Source organism: Channa argus, chromosome 5 (genome assembly GCF_033026475.1).
Source record: "Channa argus isolate prfri chromosome 5, Channa argus male v1.0, whole genome shotgun sequence".
NCBI classification, from domain to species: Eukaryota; Metazoa; Chordata; class Actinopteri; order Anabantiformes; family Channidae; genus Channa; species Channa argus.
This window is the reverse complement of record NC_090201.1, coordinates 27,291,049-27,305,069: the sequence shown is the minus strand read 5'-3', so window position 1 is coordinate 27,305,069 and position 14,021 is coordinate 27,291,049. Positions and strand designations below refer to the sequence as shown.

The window sequence follows — 14,021 nt, the reverse complement described above, 5'->3', positions numbered from 1 at the left end:
TTGCATGTTTGTGTGATCAAAACACTTTGACAGAGGAAAGTGCTGCCTGTAAATGGAATATGTGCATATTTCACATCCAAGATGCTGTTTTCCTGAACAATTACTGACACACAAACTGGTCTGCAGTCAGTGGCTTTTTCCTAGATGAAGACGTCTGTGTGGCTCGTGCTTCACTAAGAGCTGCTTCATGTGATTAAACACAAAAGACGACCCTACAGTGAGAGTAAAAAGCTGAACGGTGTCATGCGACGTGATATGCTGCTTGTTATTTCTGATTGTGCTGATGAAAATGATGCTTGTTGGATTCCTATTGACAGCAATGATGATTATGAGGCTGAAGAATGATAATTTTAAAAAATATTAAACAAGCAAACAGGTGTTGTTTCCAGCTGAGAAAGCACACACAGAGACAGATCATATCGTCTGCACTAACACACACAGATGTGTTCCTACTGAATCTGCTGCAGTGTTCTGTGGTATTGATTTCATGATGATTGTAGGAGGGGTGCTGAGGGCTCTGACTATGATCATGACATGATGAATAAGAAGAAATCTCATTTCTTCTTCAGAGAATAAGACCTTCTTTTTCCAAGAGAACTGCATACTGCTGTTATCTAATCTGGCATGAAGACAGGGTGCACATCAAATTCTAAATGTGTCACTTTTTTTTTCAGATCAGCACAAGAAACAAACACAAAGTTGTGTAGGAAAGTAACAGAAGGCAGATTTAAGCTCAGTCTCAGCGATGAGGATTTGGGTGAAAATGTTCACTGCTGATGACAGTTTATTATTGACCAGCGTGTCGACCAGACTGCAGCAGACTAGAAAACATACTGAGCAATACTTTTTAAGGTAAACGTCTTAGATAAAAATGAGACTATAAAGAACAGGGTGCTATTATAAGGGGCTTATAAGGGACATGGTTTTGTTTTGTTTTTTAAATCAGCTTTAGATCCAATCACCAGACTATGACTTTAATTGAACTCAGTTTAGTTATCAACTTCATGAGCATGCTGGAATATTAATTTAAAAACCCTGTGAGCTCAGATCTCCGCTTTTCATGAAAATTCTTGTACTTTATTTCCATCCATCTCTTATGTGTAACACTGGATCCTATCCCAGCTGTCATTGGCCATAGGCCTGGTACAGCCTGGACAGGTCTCCAGTCTCCTCTCCACCACTGTGCTGCCCACTTTATCATTACCACCTGTTTTCTCCATGAAGTTTTACAGTTTGTTCATCAGTCATCACGATTATCAGACATCAACAGTCTCCAGATTATGACTCCTACATTGTAATGTTGAATTCCTGGTTTTTCATTTAGCTTCATCATAACCATGATTTGATTGCAGTGAAATTTCATATTCAGTAGATATTCATGGTGCTCAGAACACGAACTTCTTACTTTGAGGATACTTTTCCTGTGTCACCACCATGAGGTCAAACTTTGAGCTAACTGTGAAGTAACTATGTCAAATAACTACTATTTGACATATTGGTACAAAATCTGGGGCAAACATTGATTGTTTCCAGAGGATGAAACCGGACCTAACTTTTCCTCTTAGTGCCACTATGAGGTTGAATTTTCTTTTGCAAGTACTTTCCTTTACTTTTTGCCAAAAAAAGCATGTTAGCATGTTGCGATCATGCACAATAGGAGTTTGCATTGAGAATGTCAATTCAGAGTTAGCAGTTGTTGGAGGTCTGCTCTGGAAAACAGAGGAATGAAGTTTAGCCCCAGTAAGACAGAATACATGTGTCTCAATGAGAGGGACCCAGTTGGAACAGTGAGGTTACAGGGAGCAGAGGTGAAGAAGGGTGACTTTAAGTACTTAGGGTCAACGGTTCAGAGAAACGGAGAGTGTGGAAAAGAGGTGAAAAGCCGAGTGCAGGCAGGTTGGAACGGGTGGAGAAAAGTGTCAGGTGTGTTGTGTGATAAAAGAGTATCAGCGAGAATGAAAGGAAAGGTGTTCAAGACGGTGGTGAGACCAGAGATGTTGTTTGGCTTAGAGACAGTGGCACTGAAGAAAAGACAGGAGGCAGAGCTGGAGGTAGCAGAGCTTAAGATGTTGAGGTTCTCTTTGGGACTGATGAGGATGGACAGGATCAGGAATGAGGACATCAGAGGGACAGCTCATGTTAGATGTGTTGGAGATAAAGTCAGAGAGGCCAGATTGAGGTGGTTTGGAGATGTTCAGAAAAGAAATTGTGAATATATCGGTAGAAGGATGCTGAGGTTGGAGCTGCCAGGCAGGAGGTCTAGAGGAAGAACAAAGAGGAGATTTATGGATGTAGTGAGAGAAGAGGATGCAGAGGACAGGGTTAGATGGAGACACATGATTCGCTGTGGCGACCCCTGAAAGGGAACAGCCCAAAGGAAAAGAAGAAGCTAGCAGTTGTTGTAATGCAGCCCCTGCTTCTGCAAAGGGGGGGGGGGGGGCAGGCAGAGCTTGGTGTTTTATGTAGTAGTGAGACAATGAGAGTGATAGTGTGCGTTCAAAAATCTTGTTAGATACCACAAACCCTCACAGACGGGAAAGCTTCTCCATCATTCATCTGTTTTATGTTTGGTCATGACAATCTCAGTGTTCACGTTACAAGGTCACCTTCCAGGACTGTGTGCTTGTTACTTTACGAGGTTTCCCTTTGCACAGGGTTGCAGTGTTGGCTTTGGATTCCTCTACTGAAAAGTGGGGGAGGTCTGTTATTAACACCTACTGTACTGAGACTCAGTCTGAATGTGGGGGTCATTAGTGGGGTTACAATCTATGGACAATGTCAACAGTTTGGTTTCTTCTACTGTTTTTGATACAAGTCTGTGCCTGAAGAGTTTTTCCTGTTTTGTCTGTGGAACAGTCATGGTTTTAAACGGCTCTCCATGATCCTTCTCTTTTCATTTCCTTTTCTTTCCATCTCCCCGTTCGTTGCTCATCCCTCTGCCTCCACCTCTTCCCTCCTGACTGGGGATTTCAGTTCGGCCTTGAGCAGTAATTTGGATTCCCACCGGGTTGTGCAGAATTAGGAGTGTCTTTGAAGCAGCTCCCCACCCAACTCCCCTCCACACATCCTGAAAGTCGTTATCCTCATATTTAACATTGTTACGAAGCCACTGTGGCCTTGATGTGGTGACCAACCTTGACTCTTTGATTTAATACGTCGCTGGTTGATCACGTGCAGAAGCACTACCACATTCAAGTCTTAATGTGTCCATGCACGCACACTCACTCTCATGCAATCCGCACATGCACCTATACACAAAAGCAATCTCTGCGCACACACGCACAATGACACACATGCACACACTTCAAAGTGAATTAGCTTCAGCAGACTGAACACTTAACAGCTTCAAAGGAAAAGAGGATGATATTTTGAATGAGACAAACTTTTATTGAACTTTATAGTTTGATGTCTGTTCTGTTTAATTGTATAAATGTGTGGTGATGGGAAGTGAGGCACAAATCATAACATCCACTCAAGTGATACTTGAATCTAAATTGAATAAAAATGTCCATTTTTTGTTAGCAGCCTGCACCGTACATGCAATGATGTAAAAAATAACTTTTATCACTTGTATTATGGATGGATTATAAAAAATGAGACCCTCGCCCTTTCCCTTCAGTCATTTTACATTTGTTTGGAAGTTTTGTATATGTGTTTGTCTTTTTCTCTGTTTTTGATCATTTATTGTCTACTTTTAAAAAGTTTGTGTTTGTTTATGGCCATTTTGCATTGTTGTTTGCACTTCTTCTGGATAGTGTCAGCTCATCACTGATCATTTGTAAATCCTTTTGAACCCTTGTGGTCATTTCAATCTTCCGAGGTCTTTTAAACAAGAAATACCGGACCTCTTGTAGGAGCATTCATAAAATCATTCACAATATTAGGTTTGAAATGCTGCTGAAATGCTTATGCACATAGATACAGGGTGACACATTGCTCCATCCTTCACTGTTATACAGCAACTCTGTCCCCTAAAAACTATGTTCCAACAACTAAACTGCAAACACGATTAAGTCTTTGTAGCACACAGAATCATTTCTTGATTATGTTCGGATGCAATGTTTTTTGAAGATGACAAAGAGCTGAGATCGATTGCAGAGTCCTGTGTTTGTTTAGGTTCAGATGTTGGGTTTAAAGAAAGATTGTGGACGTGTTTAAAATTGAAAAAAATAATGTAGTCACACAAACTGGACATTGTACTGCAGGATCACACAGAAAATGAAACTCTATATTTTGCTGCAAGATTGGATATTTTTGTGGGAGAAAAGTGGTCTGGTGACATTTTCAGTTTTAACGTATTTGCAACTCACAATTTAGTTTACATGCCAACATGTTCTCATTATTTTCACAGGAAATGTGATGTGGTTGAAATTACATTTCTCGAGAGAACGTGATCGCCTTTGTAGTTTAGTTGTATAGGAACGTAATTTTGAGGAAACAGGGTTGTGTACGGGTGGAAACAAAGGCAGGAATGTTAAGGTGGTAAACGGATTTTACAGAGGTAGGATGAAGCCCCAGAGCTCTAGTCTATAAACAGTGATTTGGTGAATAAATGTAACTTTTGTTTGTGTAAAAAAAATTCTGCAGTGATCCTCTAAATTGAATTCCATCTTGGTTTAGTCTGGAAGCTTAAGAACCGTCATCTTAGCTATTGAAGTCTTGCAAGCATCCAATCATTTAACACAAACTAAAAAGTTCCCTGTAGATGTTTTGACCTTTAGTAATGCTATAGAGCTGTGTACAGGCATCACTCTGCCTCATCTCAGTCATGATGTTTATGCTTTTGCTCATTTTGGATAATTCCAAGGTTGCGGTTTTGTCAGGCCTGAAGATGCCCAGATCCTTTTTATAGTGGTGTTTTGCCTACATTCAAAGCCAAACACCAGGGTGTTGTCATATATGGAGTTTGGTTCTGAGGCTGTCCACAGTTATGCTTCATAGCTTTCCTGCAATGCCCCATCACTAAATAATGTCAAGTTCTTTTGTTTCTTATAACCAAGACTGCATCCAAATCCGCTGCAGAATGCAGACCCTGACACCATGCACATTGTTAATGACCCTCCTTGTGCCCTGGTCCTGTGTGTGCTGCAGGTGTGAAATGGAACAACTGTCCACTAGCCAAGATATAAATAAACCTCCATTGTTTTTTTTATTTCAGGACGAACAGTCAAGCTGCTAAGTGTGTCCCTAAGGACGGTAAGATGACAAAGAACAAAGGAGCATACCTGACACTGAATCTAATGAAAATTTTCAAGTTATGCAATTTAAAGGTTTAGCTGTAGGTAAAAATCTGTCATTATGCTTCAAAGTATTATTAATAAGACTAATTTTGACAGGATAGATTTCAGCAGCTTTGTCAGTTTCTGAGATGATGTTCAAAAGGTGGAAACTTTAAACCCAAAGAAAATTGAAGTCAAAAGAAATTAACACAAGCTCAGGGACCAGGGAAGAGAGGGCATGGCACATTGGAAATAATAACTTTAATGATAATGAGATTTAGTGTAGTGCTCTCTCAATAATATATCTCAGTGAAGCACTCGGAAATATGTCGAGAGCCGCTCACAGGAGCATTAAAATGTAACACCAGAAGTCATTATCACAATTTATTAGAACAAATCCATTATAAATCCTCATAATTTCCACCTGGGTGTTAACAGACGGCCTGAGGTGTTCGGGGAACAGAGGAGCTGAAACGACACATGGACACTGGAGGGAACAATGTACATGTAAAATTTTCACATTAAATTTTACAATTTAACTGTGAAATGTATTTTGACACATACATAAATACCAAAGCAAAATGTGGGTCCTTTCGTATGTCTTACATTTAGCTCCTCGGCAGCTCTTACTAGCTTTGACTTTTCTGATCGATTACATCTATGATGACACATTAATGGATTTTTCATTTTCCTCCAAAGTAAAACTCCAAACGATCAGAACAGTTCTATGGCCAGTGGCAATCGGGTTCTTGCTCAGAACATTTCCACTAAAAGAAGCAAACTCTGCTTTCCTGCCCTGCAACTCTCATTGGGCTTCAATGCCAGTAAGTAGTAGGTGACCTCCTGAAGCACAACTATGGACTGATAACGACTGAAAACCAACCATTCTGCGACATTCAAGTGATAAAGGTCATACTGGCTGAACTGAACTGGCTCCCTGTGATCACACAACTCCATCTCTACACCAAAACTACATTTCAGAACAGACGAGGAAGACTCCTTAGAACATAATACAACAAATTACTGGTGCAGAAATGTCTCACGAAGTGGTGACACTGATGTTTATGTATCTCTCCTTATAACATTTTGTTTCAGGCAGTTATATGCATTCAGTCTTTGACAAGGATTGACTTTTTACCTTTTGAATTTTTGAGCCATCATCTGAATAAATCTTGGACTTATTTGGCCTTTTGAGTCTGACGCCAGACGTTCTTCATGCGTTGCATAAATTCACAACTTTAAACAGTTGATTTCTCACATGTGGCACCTTGTTCTCTGCTATGTGCAGATCTGATAGGATTATCAGGAGGTAAACATGATGATGAGAGGAAAGGGAGGGAAGCCATTTCCATCAAGCTCACATCTTTGAAGAGGAAATAATGAAAGAACAGGGCCATATCAGAGCAATAATTTCCAAGTTATGGACAAAGAAGCACTTCTCTCTGATCACAAATCACCTACAAAAACACCATTCTAATATGCTTTTCAATTAACTTTAACTAAATTTCTAATGGACCTTACTTGACATAGATTAAGCACTTGACTTTCTCAATGCCATGAGATTATCCATCACATACTGGAAATAGTAGAACTATATATAATGTTTAGGGTTAGTTAAATATATTTCTGATCAATTTTAAAAAGGTGCATTATTTGTGTTTTTAGTTTGTAATCACTTGAAAAAAAGTTTGTTGAATTTATAAAGACCTTGGGTCACCTTTTCCTGGCAGCCGCCATGTTTCTGCAGTGGCCCAAACTTTGGTCAAACCAAACACTGGCTCCAGAGGGAATTTCACATTTTTATGTTGAAGTAGCAGCTTGAATTTGGCACAGCTCAGTCCAGTGTCCAGAAATAAATGAGTCTGATAACAAAAACTTCAATGTACAGGTCACGTTTTAGTAGAAGTCACGATGTAAATCTTGGTAACAAAAGAATGAAAACAACCTTAAATCAATGATCTACAGTAATGAAAACTTTAGAAAAAAAACAAAAACAAAGGAAACGGCAGAAATACAGCAAAGCCACTGTGAATGTAATTAAGTAGCAATTAGCAATTAGTCTGTTTTTTCTTTCTATGGCTGTGTCATTTTCTTGTTGGCAAAATTAAGTTAAAATTAAGTAAAAGTTTAAAACCTATATTTAAAAGAAGCCACAGCTACGAAGCACTAACTTTATACAACACTTCCTTTTATTGCAAATCAGAGGAATTTATCGTGACTTTGCGTACTTGATCTCATTCAGCTAATTATATATTAAACAAATGTTTAATACTCATTTCTCTAGGATTGTCCAAACCTGTGTGCTGCACGGAGCTGCTGTTTAAATCCCATCCACACTGGGCCCCATGTGGGATACAAACAAACACGGCAAACATTCTAAATTATCTAGCAGCTGATTTAGATAACCTCCAAATATGTGCCAAGAGCAGAATGTCCTAATTGCTTTGTCTTGTGTGTGGGGAAGCAGAAAAACAAGTGTGTAAAAAGTGGGATTTCTACTGTCTTACATCTTTAAGCCCTACAGAGCGTGGGATCGCTACTTTTATGCATTTGTTGCTTTCAGAGCTCAGAGTGGATGTGCATATTTAAAGAGTGTCATTCACTCAAGCGGGGGCTACTTCCGCCACTAAGCCTCATTTCCCCTCGAGCTGGTGAGTCCAGTTCTTTTGAGCATGACAGTCGGGGAGCCAGTCGAGGCAAAGTCAGCAGCTCGCTCCTGAAACAAATGAAGGATAGAGTCTCAACTGATGAGTAAAGTCAGCCAAACTTCATTCCAACTGTTCCATGCTGCCGTCAGCTGACGAGCAGCAGGCCATCGCACCTTCCTTTGAGCTCAGCTCACTTCACCTACGTTGATTCTGCTCAGTGCTTCAGTTAATGAGCAACTGGTGGGAAACAGTCTTAATCCCAGCAGTGGTCACAGTGGGGGAGTTAAAGACCCCTCTCCGGCTCCACAGAGAGACTTTCTGTTTTTGCTCAGTGTTTTTCACCCTGTTGTTATTTACATTCGGCATTCATGCTTCACATTGAATCTGCTTTTGACATCTTGACATTTCTCTTATTTGTTTTGCTTCCTGTTTGTCTGAAGGTGATATGTTCGTCTAAGGCCTTTATATTCCCTTTGTTTCACTTACACAGACAAACAAATTGCTTTTTGTGCAGCTTTGTTTTTTCCTTTTGTGGATTTTAACACTGACTTTTGAGACTTTGTTTCTTGCAAATTCCTGCAGCTCTCAAAGGAGGACTCAGCAGCATGAGCAGGTAATGAAAACTAAGATTTGGTTTCTGTAAAGACTCTGCAGAGCATAGAAATCAATTTATAAACTAAGTTTTGGACCAGTGGGGATTTATTAAATAAAATAAATTTATAATAAAGCTCGATTCTTCAGCTAGAATGACACGTTTGGGACGTTTTTGCACAAGCACAGATAGATAAAGAAAAAAAAACCTGTGGCCCTGAGGAGAGAAACACAACATGACGGACAAATTAGCAGAGACCAAAAACAAATGATGAAACAAAGACAACACTAACCAAGCAACAATGAAACAGAAACAAAACCGAATTTAAAGTAAACAAGATATAAAGCACATGAAAGGCCTCACACTCCAAGCAGCGGTAGACGACTGTACTAAAATAAAAGTACAAAATGACAAACATAAATGTAGTAAAAGTACAAGTATACAGACATTTTTGCTTATGTAAAAGAACATTATTTGTTCTTTACTTAAAGTACTTGCCTATGTTTTTCTCCCTGTCCCTTTCTCTGGACCAGTGCATTAACTAATTAATGGTAAAGACATAAAAGACTGGTTGAAGCTGTTTTATGATCTGAAGCTTTTTTCACTTTTCTTTCTAAACTTCTCATGTTGAACCACCACACAGTGGAAGTAACAGCCTCACTAAGAGCTCTGTCATTTCAAGAATCAAAGTGGTTCCTCTCTTGCCAGCGATTTCTTCTCATAACAAAACAGGAAAAGTGGTTTATTATGAAATGTGTAAAGTGCAACTTTGATTAGAGATGTAGTGGAGTAAAAAGTAGAAATATTTGTTCTTACATGTAGTGGAGTAAAAGTCAAAGCAGCCACAAGCAAATCTACTTACAGACTTACTACTTTCTAAGTAAAGTACAGATATGTGAAAAATGTACTTAAATACTGACAAGTACTTGAACCTTGTTACTTTCCACAATTGACTCCAATTTTAGTCTTTTTATCATGTTTGAAATAAGACAACGTGTTTCCAGACAACACACTTTCTCCACTTTCTTTTCATCTCTTCCTGCAGAACAGCATCAAAGTTGTTTGACTACAGTGATACGTAGTTTATGCTCAGGTTCGAGAAAAGTTGTCGTCTGATCTTTCAGAGAAAAACATTTTCGACATAATCACAGTCTGATTGCACAGGAAGTCAACTTTTGGAGGAGGGGCACCACCCTTGACAGTATTTCCTCATTGAGGTGATTCTGAGGAGAAGAGTTGTCAGTGGGCAGAGAGCGCTCTCTGCTGGCAGCTCTGTCGACACACAGTCGCAGGGTTCGGTTTGTCCTCTGTACTGCGTGTCGGACAGTAGGGTTCATAATAGACCTGTCAGCCACTGTATCATCATTAGGACACAGTCATTCACTTGTTCATGAGTGCTAGCACCTGAATTCATGAATATCATTGTTTATGTATTTATTTAACCTTATTGATCCCATTGAGGTTAGGAACTGTCCAGACTGCGGCAGTTACAGTTTCTGACAAGACAACCATGAGCTAATATAATAATACTGATGAGCAAATATCGTTGTGTAAAAAATATACATATTTTTTAAAATAATTATTGCTGCCGAACGCACAGGAAAACCAGGTTAACAAATCTCAATTTCAATAAATTAGTCTGTGAAAGCAGAACTTACAGCCATAAGGAATTTTATATATTGCAGACTAATAATAGAGTTTTCAATGTAAATACAACTATAATACCAACATTTTGTGCATCTATTTTATTAGTTTTACAGTAACACAATGCCCTGAAATAAGTCGCATTAAACACTGTATAACTATTATTCTTCCAGTAGCATTTGTGTTAAATGTAATTATTTATTTATAATTTTGCCAACGGCATTAAAATAAACAGAGCAGAGACCAAAATACATCCGAAATGAGCCTCACTAGTCATCCACTCCGTACAATACAATACAGTAGAAATGTGTATGCAGTACTTGAGTATGCAGAAGTGGGAGAAGTAGAAAAACTTAAAACCCGTGTAAAAGACCACGTTTCTAAAACAGAACTTTACAACTGGATGTACTAAGTACATGCTCCAAAATGTACTTTAGATCTAAATGTACCAGTACTACAATAAGAAACAAATGTAAGTATGTACAAATTATTTAAAGACTATTGAACTTGATGCTGTTGATAACAGGAATGTTCAAGTATAGTCCAGATTAGTTCCACATATACCTCATAAAAAGGTTTCTGGAGAAATCTAAAATGTTCAGGTCTAAAGTTTTATTTATGTACAGATTCAAGAGGAGAACCGCCTCAAACACCGGATTTTAAAAAATCTTTAACATTCAATTTATTTCTCCTGTATAATTCTTTCTGTTGTAAACCGCAAAGAAATGTTCAACAGTGACAAAGATCAGTGTTACTATAGAGCAACAGGTAAAGATTGAGCTGTTATCAGTTTAGTCTAAATTTGCTAAATAATTAAAGATGTACGGGAATAAACAGAACAATATTTCCCTCTGCATTCCAGTACAGTAAAAGTAACATAATATGAAAATGATCTACTAAAAGCACCTCGACTGCACAGAGGCTGAGTGAATGATCGAACGTACTGAAGTGGAGAACGAGTGGCGACATCAACTGTGAACTGTAGAGGGCAGCCTCCCCCTGCAAAACATGTAGTAACCAACTTAGCTTCTGTTTCCCTTTGTCTTCGCTATCAACCAGTCAATCAAGTGGTCTGTGTAACCTACAGCAGGGATGGATACACAGTGCTCTCCCTTCACACACGGGCCAGTTTTTTGGACATAATAATTACATTAAGAACATTATTTATTTATTTGTTTGTTTGTTTGTTTGTTTGTTTGCACATGGAGAGTACTTTTGCGTCTAGCTCCAGGTGAAAGTGGTAACTAGGCTGGTTTTATATATTTTGTAAGATATTTAAACGCCTGTGTTTGCCAACTTGTTTTGCTCTTCAGTGTATTTTCAAAGTTACCATCTCTCTATATTCCCCAAACAAAAATAGGCCCAACTGTGATCTGTGTTTTACAGACTGATATAATTAATGCAAGAGCTTTTTCCATTCATGTTAAAGAAATGTGGTGCAATTCAACAGCAACATAAATACATAAATAAAATATTGTCAAGAGCTCCTAGCACCATGTTGTTTGGTCTCTGCTTCAAATACTCTCATACTTTAGATGCTCGAAGTTGCTCGCTCATTAGTGGACTCACCAGACACACGGAAATCGCATTTAAACGCATTTATACATGTGTACGCACGATTTATGTTGTTGCATCATGTGTTGTGCAGAAGTATTATGAAAAATGAAATGACCCTACATTCTTTGAGCATCACACATATAGCAATAAACACAGTAAAACTAACTAGTGGACAGAAAGTGAAGCAGCCTGAAACCCGGAAGGACAAATGGACAGAAAAGTCAAAGAGACAGTTGTAGACTTTAAATGTGACGACTATTCTAATATTAAAATGATATTGAGATCTACCAAAAATTCATAATTAAACTGTGGGGAACTAATTGAGCATCGCTTTAACAAACACTTTATAAAGACTCATATTTCTCATAGTAATTTAACATATGATTTAAAGTGACTTTGTTTTTGATGTTAGTCCGTTTACAGGCCCCATGCAGTTGGCCAATCACAGGCCCCTGACTCAATGCATTAATGCTAAAGTTCAAAGTGAGCATCAAAATGTGGAGGAAAGGTGATTTAAGTGACTTTGAATGTGGGACAGTGGTTGGTGCTGGACCGAGTATTTCAGAAACTGTTGATTCAGGTGGATTTTCACACACAACCATCAATAGGTTTCAAAGAGAAAGGTCTAAAAAAGAAAAGACATCCAGTGAGCAGCAGTTCACTGGGCGACAATGTCCAGTTAATGCCAGAGGTCAGAGGGCAATGGCTACACTCGTTCAAGATGATAGAAAAGCAACAGTAACTCAAATAACTGCTGTTCCTACGTCATGTTACCTGTGTCCAACCTGTGGTTCAGGGTGTTGCTGTGGGTAATGGACTGGTCAGTTATTAGCTCAATGACAACTCTCTGTTTACTTAGCATCCTACCATGGTCTGCTGGGAACCAGACTCCGGAGTTACCTGCAGAACTGCAATGATGAGAACTGTATCACCAGAGTGAGTTTGAGTGTCGCAATTGGTTTGGGCTAATCCGAACCAGGCTGGGTCTCCAGGTGGTAAAAGCTGGTTAAAGATAGTCTGGACCTAATGGTCCCTGTTCCATAAGGCGAAACTATGCTGTTCCCGGTGTGCCATTTTCTCTGCTGGTGTATAGGGTTCAGGAGATCGTCTAAGGGTCAGGACTGAACATGCAGTCCAGATGCAGTCAGGTGAGCTGTTACCTTAAATCTTCTGTAGCTGCTGCTGAACTAAACCTTGCCTGCAGTGGGTTTACTCTGACAACAGACAGGGATTGATTGATTGATTTTCAGTGTGAAGTGCTGGTCACTGGTCTCACCTGTGGAGCCAGGTGTGTGTAGTCCGTCTACTCTCTTTTATGTGTTAGAGGGTCCCTGAGTGCTTTTACTTAGCTCTTAACACAATTTTGATTATTTGAATATTTTTTTGTCTTGGGTTTCGCTGTGTGCTTCATTACACCTGTAAAAGCAGATTATCTTCTGAATATATCCTAACTTCAAATACACTAAATTAATCGCCCTTTAACACTTATAAATACAATTATTTGGGAATAATATAATAATATATTCTCAAATATATTGCACACTATCCAAACAAACATACATTTACCCTTCAGGGCTGTTTAACCTGAGCCACAAATGCTTTAAATGTCCTTTTATCAAAACTCAATCAAATAATAAAACCAAGACTAGTTGCAGGCCTGATTCGGTTCTCAGGGGCCCTGCGGTGAAAAACCCAGGGGCCGTTTCATTCCAACAAAAGCAACAAACAAAATAAAAGTGTGATACCTTTTTTCACAGGTGAGCAATATGTCCAACCAATCCTGCTACTCCCTCTGTCTCTGTCTCTGTCTCCGGGCCAGAAGTGTGTAGAGCTGTAGAGTCTGTCCAAAGGTGTCTCTGACCTCCGCATCAGCAACGATTCAACACGGCTCGTTAGCGGGGTTAGCTAGCTGCCTCCCTCGGTAACTACCCCTCTTCGGATTGACGAGCAGGTCTTCTCCGGATAAACGCTTCGTATTTCTAGCTGAAATTCTCAGTCCATCAGAAACGTCTCTACATTTGCACATTATCGAGCTGCCAATGTAAAAAGTGTTAGTACAGGTTACTGTTACACAGCTTGGAACTTTTTCCTTCACAATTAACTCCTTAGCTCGTTGACACCCTCTCGGTCTCTGGTCACGTTCTCGAAGCATGTCCAGCCTCCACTTCCGTTAACAAAATAAAATCCTAAGGTATCGCTTCAAACAGATACCGCGTACAAAAAAAAAAAAACATTTTGAACATTTTAACCCAATGAATTTAAGATTTTACATTAGAAAATACATAATTTGAGCCGGGTTTACCTATATATATGTGCATTTGTAATTTATTTTGTTATTTATTTATCTAACAAACCTTACTT

General features: G+C 39.1%; 1 long non-coding RNA gene across 2 annotated transcripts in view; it reads right to left on the bottom strand.

Annotated features, from left to right (window-relative positions):
* Positions 1-13,799, bottom strand: part of LOC137127168 (uncharacterized) — a 142,411-nt gene extending 128,612 nt beyond the window's left edge. For both annotated transcript variants that reach the window (XR_010914383.1, XR_010914382.1), the window contains exon 1: positions 13,406-13,799. This is a non-coding gene — a long non-coding RNA (uncharacterized lncRNA). The remainder of the gene's footprint in view (positions 1-13,405) is intronic.
* Positions 13,800-14,021: the final 222 nt, after the last annotated feature.